General features: G+C 50.7%; 1 protein-coding gene across 4 annotated transcripts in view; it reads left to right on the top strand.

Moving 5' to 3' along the window:
* TTC7A (tetratricopeptide repeat domain 7A) overlaps window positions 1–15071 on the top strand; it is a 134360-nt gene that overhangs the window by 20088 nt on the left and 99201 nt on the right. The window lies entirely within an intron of this gene.

Here is a 15071-nt window from a genome sequence, read left to right as displayed (position 1 = left end):
CCCCGTGATGGTGCGGCTTGGACCTCTAGACTGAAAGGAATCATAGAAATGATGTAGGCTGGTTTGTGTGTTACCAAGGAGCAAACAGAGGCTGGCGAAATAAGGAGTTCCTATCGTGGCTCAGCTATAACAAACCCGACTAGTATCCATGAGGGCAGGGGTTTGATCCCTGGCCTCGCTCAGTGGGTTAAGGATCCAGTGGTGCCGTGAGCTGTGGTGTAGGTCGCAGACATGGCTCGGATCCCGCATTGCTGTGGCTGTGGTGTAGGCTGGCGGCTACAGGTCTTGATTCAACCCCTAGCTTGGGATCTTCTATATGCCGCAGGTATGGCCCTAAAAGGCAATAATAAATAAATAAGCAAATAAATAAATAAAAGTAATGTGACTTACTGGGGATGACCATTAGCAGAATGCCCCATCCCTAAGCTACCTTTTTTCAGGCTCTCAGACACCAGGCGGCCTCTTGCAAGAGTCTGACATGCCTGCCCCCCAGCACTCGGCTTATATCTCAGCTTATTTACTGTCTTCTGGTTGATTCTGCTCCCTGGTTCCACTTGGTACCTTGCAGTGGGAGGGGGCGGGGCCTGAGCAGCCAGGCCTGGAGGCTCAGTGGGGAGCATGTCTGATGAGCAGGCCCTGGGTCCCTTCACCCCCAAGAGACATAAACCACCCCCAGCTCACCTGCTCTCCGCTTGGGAGCGGAGGGACTTGGCAGTGTGTCCTGTGAGGGTCACTCACAAGGACTAGGCTTTGCTCTGAAGTCAGAGGACACGGATTAGACCAGAAGATGCGTTCTGATTCTCAGGGAGGGCTTCACACACCTTCCTGGGAGCTGAGGAGGAGGCAGTTGGAGCAGCTGTGGGTTCCTCTTGCGTGAAGTTCCTCTGTGGGTTCCTCTGCTCATAGGTGGCTATTGGAAGGGGATACGTGACCCTCCAACTTCTCTAAGGGGAAAATCGTGTCCATGTCAAGCTTGTTCAGAAACAATATAAAAACCACAGATTTTTTCTTTTCTTTTCTTTTTTTTTTTTTTTTTTTGTTGTTGTTTTTTGTCTTTTTGCTATTTCTTGGGCCGCTCCCGCGGCACATGGAGGTTCCCAGGCTAGGGGTTGAATCGGAGCTGTAGCCACTGGCCTACGCCAGAGCCACAGCAACGCGGGATCCGAGCCGCGTCTGCAACCTACACCACAGCTCACGGCAACGCTGGATCATTAACCCACTGAGCAAGGGCAGGGACTGAACCCACAACCTCATGGTTCCTAGTCGGATTCGTTAACCGCTGCTCCACCACGGGAACTCCAGATTTTTTTCACTAAGAGAGAAAAATCAAACAGCTTCATTCCCCTGTCTGAGTGAACTGTCCCCCAGCATCACAGCTGGGCTCAGACTGACCTGGTCCTGACAGGGGTGGAGGACTGGCTTTTAGGCACCTAGCAGGAGCCTGTTGGAGCCTTTGGCTTTAGAGGAAGCTCCACTTCTCCCTAGGTCGTGCCTCCAGCTCCTCTTGGCTGCCAGGTGATAGATCTGCCACTTAGCAGTCACCTGCCAGCCCTGGGCAGAGCCGAGGGCCCTTGCCCTGCCTGTCAGAATCCCCCATTCAGCCTCTCCTTCCCCATTTTCCAAGCTCCCCTGGTGTCCCAGACTTTGATGGTGTACCCAGAAATGTGGAGTGTGGACCCTTCCCCTTGGATGCTGCATGTTTGATGGATTGGGGGGAGGATGTAGGGGTGCAGGATTATCACATGCACCACCCAGGAGCTTCTTAGAAATGTGGACTCTCAGGCCCCTCACCAGACCTAGTGAATCAGAATCTGCATTTTAACAGCACCACTGGGTGATGTCTGTGCACCTTACAGCATGAGAAACACTGTCCCAGAACTCTCATTTAATAAATATTTGTTGGCTGATGGGTTGACCTTCAGTTAGTCTACAAGTGGGATGGAGTTGTTATGCCCACTCTATGGATAGAGAAACTGAGGCTGCCCACGGTCGTGTAGCCTGTGAGTAGCAGGGCTTGGACTGGTGGCCAGTGGTGTGTCTCCCAAGCTGGTGTCCTGCCTGTGACAGAGGAGCCCTGCAGAGGGTGATTATAGTTGCATAATCATACAGACAAGGGGGCACAGGAGGTACGGGAGCCCTGAGAAAGGACAGGTTCCTGGCATTTACTGCAGAGCCTGGGGGACGATGCCTTTAGGCACTGTCATTCTGCTCTCTGCCCCGATGTTAGCCCAGAGGGGTCCCTAAGTGGGCCTTGGGGAGATGGGGGACTTCAGCCTCTTAAGCCAGGGGCAAGTAGGAGCTGCAGCCCCCGGTGAGGCCCTGCACTTCCTATCTGCTTAGTGAAGAGCAGCCCAGGGCAGTGGTGTTGGTGGGCCCGAGTTGCTCAGAAAGTTTGCTTTCATATATTAATAGCAATCTCCTTGGTCTGGAATGGGAGGTCTGCCCCTCTCCTACCTCATCCCCAGGCCCTGCAATGGCCCTGCTGGGACTTCTGCCAGCCCACTGCCCCTGACCAAGCATGTCGGCCCTGGGAAAGGCAATGATCTTGGCTTAGTCCAGGTGCAGAAGATAAATATCTGTGTGTTTTTTGCTATTTTAGGGCATACCCACGGCATATGTATATTCCCAGGCTAGGTGGTCCAGTTGGAGCTGTAGCCACTGGCCTAAGCCACAGCCACATCCACACAAGATCCAAGCTGCATCTGCGACCTAGACCGTAGCTCATGGCAATGCCTGATCCTTAACCTGCTGAGCGAGGCCAGGGATCGAACCTACATCCTCATGGATTCTAGTTGGCTTCGTTAACCACTGAGCCTCGAAGGGAACTCTGATAAATTCTTGTTTTTGATGGCATCACCCTACCACCATCCTGGTTGTTTTGGGGGGCAACACCTTCTATTTGCTTTGTATGAAAAACAGTCTAGAATAATTTGGTGTCAAGATCCTTCTCAAAAGGCCAGCCCGCGGTGCTGCCCACCCTCTGGAGCCCTGGGCCCAACTCTGCTCATTTGATTCCATGCCCTGTGGCCATCAGCCCTATCTCCCTACAAAACTCCAGGTCCCCCGATTTCCACACCCCCAATCTTCTCTCCCTCTTCTCCCTTCCTGGAGCCTATGTTCTAGATAAATGAGGTCACTCCCAGTGTCCAGCATCATCTAAAAAGTACTGTCCCTTCACCTTTTCTTGGGCCACTAACTCTTTTTTTTTTTTTTCCTCTGCCGTAGATAGTGCTAACATTCCTTCAGACACAGTTCAGGTGCCTCCTCCACCAGGAGGCCTCCCTTGGTTGTAGCTGCAGCCTACAGCGTTCTCTCCCTCCATCAAGCTCGTTTGGACCTTGGCCTGGCTTTCCTGGTTGGAGGTCAGTGTCTCCTATGGGGGGCTGGCATCTTGTCATTGTACCCCTCCAGGTCCCTGGCCCAGCTCCCACAGGAGAAAGTAAAATTTGCCAGCAGTCAATTGAGGAAACGCCTGCTGGGGATGCCAGAATGGCATGCTAAGGTCCCTTCTCTTTGGTGGTGGTGGGCAGCAGGCAGGTGAGCAAAGCCTGCCACTGGTGTGATGTGACTCTGGCAGAAGCAGCCGCTCTGGAGGAGGCCTGTGGCACATGGTGATTTGTCACTGAACTGATGAATCATAAGCCACCTGGTGCCACTCTTTCCTGCCTGGTCCCTGGATCCACAGGCTACAGTGTCAGGGAAGTCTGTCTGAAAAAAGCAGGAAATGCCCAGAGGGGGCCCGTCTGCAGCTTACTGCTGTGTTTTTTGCCTTTTTTTTCTAGGGCCACACCCACAGCATATGGAGGTTCCCAGGCTACGGGTCTAATCGGAGCTGTAGCTGCTGGCCTACACCACCACCACAGCAACTTGGAATCTGAGCCGCATCTGCAACCCACACCACAGCTCACGGCAACGCCAGATCCTTAACCTACTGAGCGAGGCCAGGGATCGAACCCACAACCTCATGGTTCCTAGTCGGGTTTGTTAACCACTGAACCATGATGGGAACTCTGTAGCTTACTGCTATGATTTGTGGGGCCAGGACGGTGAACTTGCTGCCTGGTGGTGGTGTCCCGGCCATGTGGCTGCCCTCAGTTCTGTCCTGGGGGTGGATCTGCTTTGACACCTGGGGGAGCTGTTTGTGAACCCCCTGGGCTGCAGCTCCTCAGCTGCCTGCTTCCAAGTACGAGTGTCACGCCTGGGAGGACTGTGCACTGAGCGGTGTGAGGCCTTGTTTGGGGTCTGTCTGGCTAGTCCTAAGCCTTTAGGTTTTGGCATCTGATCATCTCCATGATGAGAAACTAGAGCCAAAGACTGTTTAATTGTTTGTGTCAACACAGTACTTGGATCTGGATCCAGGCCGAGAAGTTTCTGTCCTTCGGCACCAGCCCTGGGGCCCCTCTCAGCCCTCAGGTTAATGGATGAGCAAGGGATAGGCTGGGGATACACATGTCCTTTGTCCCCCGGCTGCATCTGGCCATTTAGCCGCACATGAGAGCCACTCTGCAATGCTTTTAGGGGTCCTGGGGTATCAGGCCTTTCCCCAGCCCCAGCCTTAGCTCCTGATGGGGTCTGGTTTTCCTGCCTCCACCAGCACTGCCTTTAGCAAGAATAGAGAATTTCCACCCCCAGCGGTCTGACTTTATTCTCAGCTGTCTTTGGTTGTCGTCTGCAGGCAAAAAGGGCCTCTTGGAATTCCTGTCGTGGCTCAGTGGAAACGAATCTGACTAGCATCCATGAGGATGCAGGTTCAATCCCTGGCCTTGCTCAGTGGGTTAAGGACCTGGCATTGCTGTGAGCTGTGGTGTAGGCTGGTAGCTACGGTCTGATTCGGCCCCTAGCCTGGGAACCTCCATATGCTGCTGGTGCAGCCCTAAAGAAAACAAAACAAAACAAAAATGCTTAAAGCTGTGTCATTCAGAGGGGCTGCTGAAAAGGGACTGCCCCTTTTCATAGGACTTACTGTGGGTCCCAACATAGGCCAATACCCTGAAATGTTCTACCACACACCCCAAAGCTCCAGCCTCTGTGGCCCAAGGTCTCGTCACCTCAAGACAAAATAGGCTGCCTTTCAACTGGCAGCTGCCACCATGGATCTGGAATTTGAATTGCTTGGCTTAGAAGTGGAAAAATGCTCACTCCCATACCTGACCTCCGCTCAGCCCATCCTGCATGTCAAGAATTGTCTGTCTTTCTGACATTATGCTTCTAGGTACTGGTTTGTGTATAACTAGACTTATTGTAATGACAAACATGCTGCCTTAACTAGCTGGAAAAGCAGCACAAAAAAGGGGGAAGGACTGGAAATGTATGGGCCTGTGTAACTAGAAAGTTGTTGGGATAGGTGGCATCAGGCATAGCTGGATCCAGGGGCTCTGTATGTTGAGGTCTTTCTCAGCAGCTCCAGGTTTACCTGGTCCTGCAGCCTAGACTCACAACCTCAGAAGGAGAGAGTGGCTCGGTTTCATACCCATCCTGGACCCACTTTCAGTGACCAGCATCTAGGTTGCTGAGTGGGTGCCTGGGGTGGGATTTCCTCACTTGAATCTTGGGGACTGAGTTGGAGGAATGGTTCCTTGAAGGAAAACTGGGGTCCTGTTTCCAAAGTAGGTGAAAGGTATGAAGGGCAGAAGCACCAGAGCTCAGGCAGAATTGACTCACCTCAGGTTATACCAGTATTGACCGGGTCAGGATTTGAACTTGGCTCCCTCTGATTCTAGCTTTGGGGCTCATCCCTGATGCCCAGGCAGTACTTGTTTGACTGACCTGCTGTGTTCCAGGGAGGGAAGCGAGTGAGACCCAGCCAGCTGTGGGGCTTTCACAGGTGAGCTGAGTGGGGAGGCTGAACTTCAGGAGTAATTGGTTGCAAATGCGTGGTGGAGGTGTCCTCCAGATAAAAGAAAAATCCAGAGGATGCCCTGGGGAAATGATGGGGCCTGTTTGGAGTGGGGTGTAGTCACACCTTTTTGGAGCTAAAAGGGGATGTGCCTGAGAGGGACGGGGAAATAGGGGGCATTGAGAGCCCAGAAGCAAGGCTCAGGGTGTCCCTTTTGCTGGTATTCCAGAACTTGGGCCCTCGGTAGCCACACTGTGAGGTGCGACACAGCTTGTTAAAAATCCAGACTCAGCTGTCAGTCGGCATGCTGTCGGGTTCATCTGGAGCAGAGGGCTCTGGGCCCCAGACTAGGCCAAGTCTTTGTGGATCCAGGAGATAAACTGTCCTCTTTCTTTCTTTCGTTTTGTCTTTTTAGAGCCATACCCCGGCATATGGAAGTTCCCAGCTAGGGGTCGAATCAGAGCTGCAGCTGCCGCCCTATGCCACAGCCACAGCAACGCCAGATCCAAGCTGTGTCTGCAGCCCATACCACAGTTCACGGCAATGCTGGATCCTGTAACCCACTGAGCGAGGCCAGGGATCAAACCCACATCCTCATGGATATTAGTCAGGTTTGTTACGCTGAGCCATGATGGAACTCCTGTCTCTTTTTGTTGGCTGAGTCCTAAGGGTATCCCCCACTTTGATGGACGGGTGTGCAGAATGCTTCAGGGCTTGTTCTATTGACGTCTCAGGCTTGCCCCCTTCGGCCCCCAAAGCCCTGGTGCTATTGTCCACCCCTCAGGGGGCTGTTCTCTGGCGAATGGCTTCCTTCTCTCCTCTGGCCTGTGTTGCTTCTATTTCTCTGGTGCTCACTCAATGTGGTAACTATGTGGGGAATGACCCCCCCCATTTCTTTAGCCACGAGTCCTGCCCTGAGCCCTGTAGACAGACCTAGCTGCCTCAGTGGGAGCTTGTCATGCTGAGGGCCCCTTGAAAACCCGTGCTGCCCTGTGTTTGAGCTAGCTCACCCCTTTTCCTCTTGCTCACAGCCCAGCACCAGGGAGGCCACTCTGGGCAGGCTTGCCTGCCAGCTGACAGTGAAAAAGTTGGTCTGGCTGTGGAGTAAAATGACCCCAGTTCGCCCAAAATCCTGCAGCGAGATGCTACACTGTGAAGGTGCTGTGAAAAATAAAAACGTAGAAATCATTAAGCAGCTGTGAGAATTATGCTTTGCAAATTATGATCTTCAAATTCTCTTCTTCTCACCCTTCCAGATTTTTCTCTTTTTTTTTTTTTGTTCTTTCTCTCTGTGCAACCCCCAGCTCTTCTCTTCTCACCTGGGATCTTCTGGCTTTAGGAAAACTCTTGAAAATGAAAGAAAGAACCCCAGGCTGCTCTGAGGTAGGGCAGGATATGGTGGGATAGTTGGTTTGGGTTGTTTTTTTTTTTTTTTTTTAGTCCTGGTATGGCAGGAATTGGCTGTTTATTTTGGCTTCCTCCACGAAGGGGCGTCATCCGTCTGCCTTGTGGGGGTGCAGGTCAGCACTGGTGCTGCTGCTGTACTGGCGCCAGACTGTGGTCCACAGAGTGAGAGGCTGGCCTCGGATGGAGAGGAACAAGCCGGCCAGGGTGTCTTGGAAGGAGGCTGGGTGTGTGAATCGACCCAGGGTGGCAGAGTCGCTGGAAGGAGACCATGGGGTGGGAGGGGAGGGAGCCCTCTCCTCCGCCGTTTGGAGGCTGCTGCAGAGAGAAAGAGAGAAATTGGTGGGAACTGGGCTTTGAGGGTGCATTTGAGAAACCAGCACCAACACTAGGGCCCATCCTCTGCCAGTGTAGACAGCTGTAATTCAGCCCTCAGATACATGAAAGGGGAACCATGGCAGGCTGGCCAAGAAGCCTGGGATTTGGGAACTCCTGGTGGGTCACTGGGGGTAAAGAAAGATGCCTGGAATCTGGGCGAGAGAACGGATCATTTTGAAGCCAGAAGACTTGGATCTAGTTGGTGCTTTTATTTATTTATTTACGTATTTATTGGTTTTTAGGGCCGCACTTGTGGCATATATAAGTTCCCAGGCTAGGGGTCAAATCGAAGATGCAGCTGCCGGCCTACACCACAGCCATAGCAATGCAAGATCCAAGCTGTGCCTGCGACCTACACCACAGTTCAGAGAAACGCCAGGTCCTTAACCCACTGAGCGAGGCCAGGGATCGGACCCGCATCCTCATGGATACTAGTCAGGTTCATAACTGCTGAGCCACAACAGGAACTCCCTAGCTGAGGGGCGTTGGATGGAACCTTTTCCCCTTGAATTAGAGTTCTCAGTTGTCCTTCTAGGTAGGGAAGGGCTAAACCTCTACCTAAGAAGTCATCGTGAGCATCACTTGAAAACTTTTCTGAGCATATGTTCTGTTCTTTATAATAACATCTAATTTAATTTTCATAGCCACTCTATGAGGTGGGCGTGTGTTAGTGATCCCATTTTGCAGTTGGGGAAACTGAGATCTCTCTAAGCATTTTGAGGTATATCTTTCCAGTCTTTTTTCCTACACGTTTATATGTTTTAAGTAAAAATAAGTTTATACAGTCTTATATTTTAAATCATATAACTTTTTTAATTTAAAAAAATTTTTTTTTATTGAAGTATAGTTGTATACAATGTTGTGTTAGTTTCAGGTGTTCAGCAAAGTGATTCATTTACATATATGTTCTTTTTTTTTTTTTTTTTTGCTTTTTAGGACTGCCCCGTGGCGTATGGAGGTTCCAATGATGGGAACTCCTACATATGTATTCTTTTTTAGATTCTTTTCTCATATTGATTATTACAGAATATATGAGTATAGTTCCCTGTGCTATGCAGTAGGTCTTTGCTTTATCTTTTTTTTTTTTTTTTTAATGGCCTCATCCATGGCATATAGAGGTTCCTGGCTAGGGATTGACTCTGAGCTGCAGCTGCAACCTAGGCCACAGCTGTGGCAATGCCAGATCCTTTAACCCACTGCACTGGAGGGGGGATCAAACTCACACCTCCACTGTGACCGGAACCATTGCAGTCAGATTCTTAACCCACTGAGCCACAATGGGAACTCCCATTTATCTTTTTTTTTTTTTTTTTTTTGTATAGAGTAGTGTGTATGTGTTACTCCCAAGTTCTTAATTTATCCCTCCCCTGCACCTCTCCTTTTTGGTAACCTTAAGTTTGTTTTCTATGTCTGTGAATCCGTTTCTGTTTTATAAAAAGTTCATTTGTATCATTCTCTCTTAGATTCCACATATAAGTGATATCATATGATATTTGTCTTTCCCTGAATGACTTCACGTAGTATGATAATCTCTAGGTCCATCCATCATAACTCTTTGCCTTTTTTTTTTTTTTTTTTTTTTTGTCTTTTTAGGCCCATACCCAAGGCAAATGGAAGTTCCCAGGCTAGGGGTCAAATCGGAGCTGTAGCTGCCAGTCTACACACAGCCACGGGAGTGCGGGATCTGAACTGTGTCTGTGACCCACTCCACAGCTCGCAGCAATGCCAGATCTTTGATCCACTGAGCGAGGCCAGAGATCGAACCCGCAACCTCATGGATACTAGTCGAATTTGTTTCTGCTGGGCCACAATGGGAACTCGTCTTTAATTTTTTTCAATTGGTAAAATATGACATATAATTTAGCATCTTAACCATTAAAACATTTTTTAACCATGGTAAAATATACATAACAAAATTTATTATCTTGGTGCTCCTGCTGTGGCACAACAGGATTGGTGGCGTCTCTGCAGCACCAGGACACAGATTCTATCCCCTGCCAGTCACAGTGGGTTAAAGGATCCGGCATTGCCACAGCTCTGGTGTACCCCACATGTGTGGCTTGGATCTGATCCCTGGCCCAGGAACTCCATATTGCTATGGGGTAGCTAGAAAAGAAAGAAAAAAAACATGTTAACCTTTTTCTTTTGCTTTTTAGAGACACACCTGCAGCTTATGGAAATTCCCAGGCTAGGGGTTGAATCGGAGCTGCCGGCTTACACCACAGCTCACGGCAATGCCCGATCCTTAACCCACTGCTTGAGGCCAGGGATTGAACCCATGTCCTCATGGATACCAATTGGGGATGTTACCACTGAGCCACAATGGGAATTCTTCCTTAACCATTTGTGAGTGTACAGTTCAGTAGTATTAATTACTATGGAACATTTCACATTGCTGTGCAGCTGGTCTTCAGAACACTTTAGCTTGTAAAACTCAAACTCCATACCCGGTAAACAGCTCCCTGTTCCCCTCCCCCAGCCCCTGGCAGTCCCCATTCTCCTTTCTATCTCTATGCGTTTGTCTATTCTAGGGACCTCATAGAACTAGAATCATGCAGACTTTGTCTTTTGTGGATAGCTTATTTCACTTAGCATCATGACCTTTAGTTCATCGATGTTGTGGCATATGGCAGGATTTCCTTCAAGGCTGTCTAATATTCCATTGTGTGTATATATTTTCTCTATTCATCCATCAGCGGACACTTCGGTTGCTTCTGCCTTTTTGCTCTCCTGAGTAACGCTGCTTTGAACATGGGCACACACATATCTCTTCTAGCGCCTCTTTTCAGTTCTCTTTCATATGTCTCCAGAAGCGGAGTTCCTGGATCATATGGGAATTCTGTTTTTAATCTTTTGAGGAACAGCCAGACCGTTTTCCACAGCAGCTGCACCATTTTATGTTCCCACCGTTGCCCGCTTTTAAGTGCAATTTATGAGGCTTCTTCCCAACCTGCCCTGAGGCTTCCTCCCTGAGGGCTGAGCCATGACTTGCACTTCTTCCTCCCCCCATCCCCCACCTCAGGGTACCCAACTCTGGGCGTAGCCCTCTCGGGTGCCCTGTGCTCTTGGATCAGCTGGGTAGGCAGGAGGGAGGGGTCCACCCGTTTGGAAAGTTCCATTGCCAAGGAAGCATCGTGCTCTCCATCTCCGCGTCCAGGGCCGGGGCTCCAAGGGCGGGACTTCTTGGAAGGGCTGCTGTCTGGGATGTGATGAGTCATTCAGACAGATGGGGCCCGGACCCGCCTGGCTGTTGAGCCGGGGCCGTGCCAGGATCAGCTTGCCTCCAAACCGAAAGTTTAGCGTTAATGAACAAGCAAGCGCTCCTCTTGAAAGGGGACCTCGCTTGGTTTGTCGAGCTGGGTGCTTTCACTGAAAGGCCCCTCTGTCAGTGGGAACCAGGAGGCAGTGCCCGGTGCTCCCTGGCAGCCCCTGGCTTCCTGCCCACTGGACAGGGGCTGTGTTGCACCCACTGGGGATCCTTTGGGCTGAGCTCAGGGGCAGCCTGTCTCCCTCTTGGATCTAGTGCTATGGTCTGGCCACTTGTGCAGAAACACACGGGGCAGATGGTGAAGGAACCCAAGGTTGGAGTGCCCAGTGGGCTTCCCAACCAGATATTTGTGGACAGGAAATGGATCTTCATATGAATCAAAGAGCAAGTATAAGGCACAGAAGCCCCCCTTTTATGAGCAGAGCTGGGTGACTGGGCTGTGACCCTCACAAGAAGAGCCATTGCCAGGCCAGGAAGCTTTTTGGCCTGAGGTATACTGGAAATTATTTCCCAGAGGACCGCCTCAATGACTGTCACCCTTTACTTTGGTCATTATTAGTTCCCTGGAATTACACCTGCTTCCTTTAAAAAAAGGCATCATACCTGTTGTTTTTAGATACATGTTCACACTGTGAGGCGCATAGAATATCAGTGTATAGTTTGATGAGTGAGGCAAGTATAAATACCTTTGGAACCAAAACCCCAATAAAGACAAAGGACATTTCCATCACCCCAGAAAATTCCCTCAGGTCCTTTCCCACCTGATTTCTCCCCGACCCCAGGCAGTGGTTGGGGGGTTTCTACTAATATAGGTCATAATTTTACTCCTTTAAAAAAATGTCATCTGGAGTTCCTGTCATGGCGCAGTGGAAACGAATCCAACGAGGAACCATGAGGTTGTGGGTTTGATCCCTGGCCTCACTCAGTGGGTTAAGGATCCGGCGTTGCCGTGAGCTGTGGTGTAGGTCACAGACGCAGCTCGGATCTGGCGTGGCTGTGGCTGTGGCCAGCAGCTATAGCTCTGATTCGACCCCCTAGCCTGGGAACCTCCATAGGCCTTGGATGCGGCCCTAAAAAGACCAAAAAAAAAAAAAAAAAAAAGTCACCTGACTGAAATATACAGCATGTACTTTTTGATGTATGTCTGGCTTCTTCTATACAGTGTAATTTTTAAGAGATTCATCCATGTTGTATTATATCAGGAGTTGGTCTTTTTGATTTTTTTTTTTTTTTTTTTTTTTCTTCTTTGGCTGCCCAGCACATCTGGAATTCCAGGGCCAGGGATCAGATCCAAAATGCAGTTGTGACTATGCCACAGCTGTGGCAGTGCTGGATGCTTTAACCCACTGTACTGGGCCGGGGGTCGAACCTGCGTCCTTGGTGCTGCAGAGATGCAGCTGATCCCATTGCTCCACAGTCTGCTGATTATTTCTTTTTTTCTTTTTTCTTTGTCTTTTTGCCATTTCTTGGGCTGCTTCTGTGGCATATGGGAGGTTCCCAGACTAGGGGTCTAATTGGAGCTGTAGCTGCCGGCCTACACCAGAGCCACAGCAACGCGGGATCCGAGCCGCGTCTGTGACCCACGCCACATCTCAGGGCAACGCCAGATCATTAACCCACTGAGCAAGGGCAGGGATCGAACCCGCAACCTCATGGTTCCTAGTCGATTCGTTAACCACTGTGCCACGACGGGAACTCCCTGCTGATTATTTCTAAGTATGTTTCATTGCATAAATATGCCACAATTTGTTTGCAAGAACCATTTTTTTAGTTGGCAAGGGGAAACCCCGGAACTCTACTTCAGCATGCGAGAATGAGTGTGCTCGTCTCTGTGTCCGTCCTTTCACTAAACACCAGGCCTTGCTCCCCCTGGGTGCAGAGACCAACCAGAAGTGGGTGGAGAGGATGGTTAAGACATAGGGGAAAGGCACACGCAGAGAAGACACAGCTAAATGTTCTGCTGGTTCTGATGTTTTAAGAAACCTTCAGAGGGGAGGTGGTTTTGCTGTGGGCTTTAAAGGAGGATAGGATTTGGAATTCGGGGAGACGCATGGTGGTGAGGCCCCTCCTAGGAGCAGAAGGAACAGTGAAGCACAGAGAAGATGCCGGCCCCACAGACAGATATTCCTGAATTCACCACCTCCGGGTGGCCAGCCCACCGCCTTGGAACTGGCCGCCTGAACCTGCCAGGCAGCTGGCATCATCCCAGTTCTGCGCTCCAGAGGTGGGGCAGGAGGGTGGTGGAATGAGGATCTGTTAAAACAGACCCTGTCTGTGTCTTCCGGAGTTGGTTGTGGCCTCCTGCCATCTGCGCTTGGCTTCCAGGCCCCTGAAGAATGTCTGTGTCCCACCAGTCTTCAGGGTGCACAGGCCACCGGGCTGGAGAGGAGGGGCTGGACCAGCACCAGTGGTGAGCGGAAGGCCTGCCTTCTCCGCCTTCTCGCTGCATCTCCTCCAGCGCCCTCCTCTGTGTTCCCCCTCCCCCTTCAGTCCTCTCCTGGTCATGAGTCATTTGGCAGGAGCCACAGTGACACTTGGTGACCCGGGTGACCGAGACTCTGTCTTGAGCCAGGGCCTTCATGGTCCGTGCCTGCCTTTCCCCAGGCCGAGGCACCCCGACCTTTGGACCTGTTCACACCCCAGCTTGGCAGAGGGCAAGGTCACTGAATCCATATGAGTTGGGATCTAGCCAGGAAAAGCAATCCCTCCTCACCTTGTGTTTGCAGAGCACTCTGTACTTTGTTAGGCACCATGAGGCTTGTCATTTCTTCAGCCCGCCAGTGCTTGCTGAGTGCCCACTGTGCGCCAGGTTGCAGAAAGGGGAACATGATAAGGTCAGTGCCTTTAAGGAGCCTGCAGTCTAGTGGAGCAAACGGGGGTGAACAAATAAGTATAAGAAATGGAAAAAAAGTAAAGAAAAATAGGAATATATGTGTATATATAACTGGGTTACTCTGCTGTATAGCAGGAATGGACAGAACATTGTAAATAACAATAATAAATTTTTTTTTTAAAATCAGGAGAAGTGGTGGGGCAGGAATATGTAGAGTGTAGACTAGGGCCCACGGGAAGAATGGTTGGTTATACCAGGTTGTATCTGTATCACCATAGAGGAGGTGGCACTCAGTGGGGCAGAAGGTGAGCTGTCATTTGGGGTGGACTTGGGGGTGCGGTAGGGGTGGCATTCCAGGCAGGAGGAGTAGCCTGAGCAAGGTCAGCATTTGGGAGCAGAGGTTGGGTGTGGATGCACCGGGTATGGTGTCGTAGTCAGCCCGGGCTGCTGTGACAAAGGACCCCACGCTGGGTGGCTTATGCGCAGCAGACACTTCTTTCTCACTATCCTGGAGGCTGGAAGTCCGAGATCAGGGCATCAGCATGGTCGGCTTCTGGCTAGAGCCCTCTTCTAGGTTGTTCTTCCTGCTTTGTGCTCCTCTGATGGAAGGGGTGAGGAGCTCTCTGGGGTCTATTTTATTTTATTTGCTTTTTTTAAGGCTGCCCCTTTGGCATATGGAGGTTCCCAGGCTAGGGGTCGAATCGGAGCGACAGCTGCCAACCTACACCACAGCCACAGCAACACCAGATCCGAGCTGCATCTGAGACTTACACCAGAGCTCATGGCAACGCTGGATCCTTAACCCGCTGAGCAAGGCCAGGGGTCGAGCCCACATCCTCATGGATCCTAGTTGGGTTTGTTAACCTCCAAGCTATGAAGGGAACTCCTCTGGGGGGGGTCTCTCTTATAAGGACACTGATCCCTATCAGGAGGGCTCCCCTCCCCAAATGGAATCACTTCTCCACCTCCTGTTACCATCACCGTGGGCATTAGGATTTGAGCATAGCACTTTTCACGGGGACACAAACACTCAAACTCTAACATCTGGTGGGAGACAAGGCTGCAGAAGTGACAGGGATGGATCTTGGAGGGCCTGGAGTGGAGTTTGGGCCACCTTCTCCTGTAGCAATGGGGACCTTGGAGGGTTTTAAGCACTGAAGTTTCAGAGGGATCACCGGGAGCTATGAGCAGGATGAATGAGAGTGAGACTGGAGGCAGGGAGGCCAGCTAGGAGGCTGATGTGGTCATCCACTCAAGAGATAAAGCCCGAAATAAAGAAATAAGGGGAAGGGAAGAGAAGGGAGGTTTGAAATGCTTGGTTATCAGTTGGGTATTGGAGCCAAAGGCAGGAG

Source organism: Sus scrofa, chromosome 3 (genome assembly GCF_000003025.6).
Source record: "Sus scrofa isolate TJ Tabasco breed Duroc chromosome 3, Sscrofa11.1, whole genome shotgun sequence".
NCBI lineage: Eukaryota > Metazoa > Chordata > Mammalia > Artiodactyla > Suidae > Sus > Sus scrofa.
Note: the sequence above shows the minus strand (reverse complement) of the source record. Positions and strands in the feature narration are given on the sequence as shown.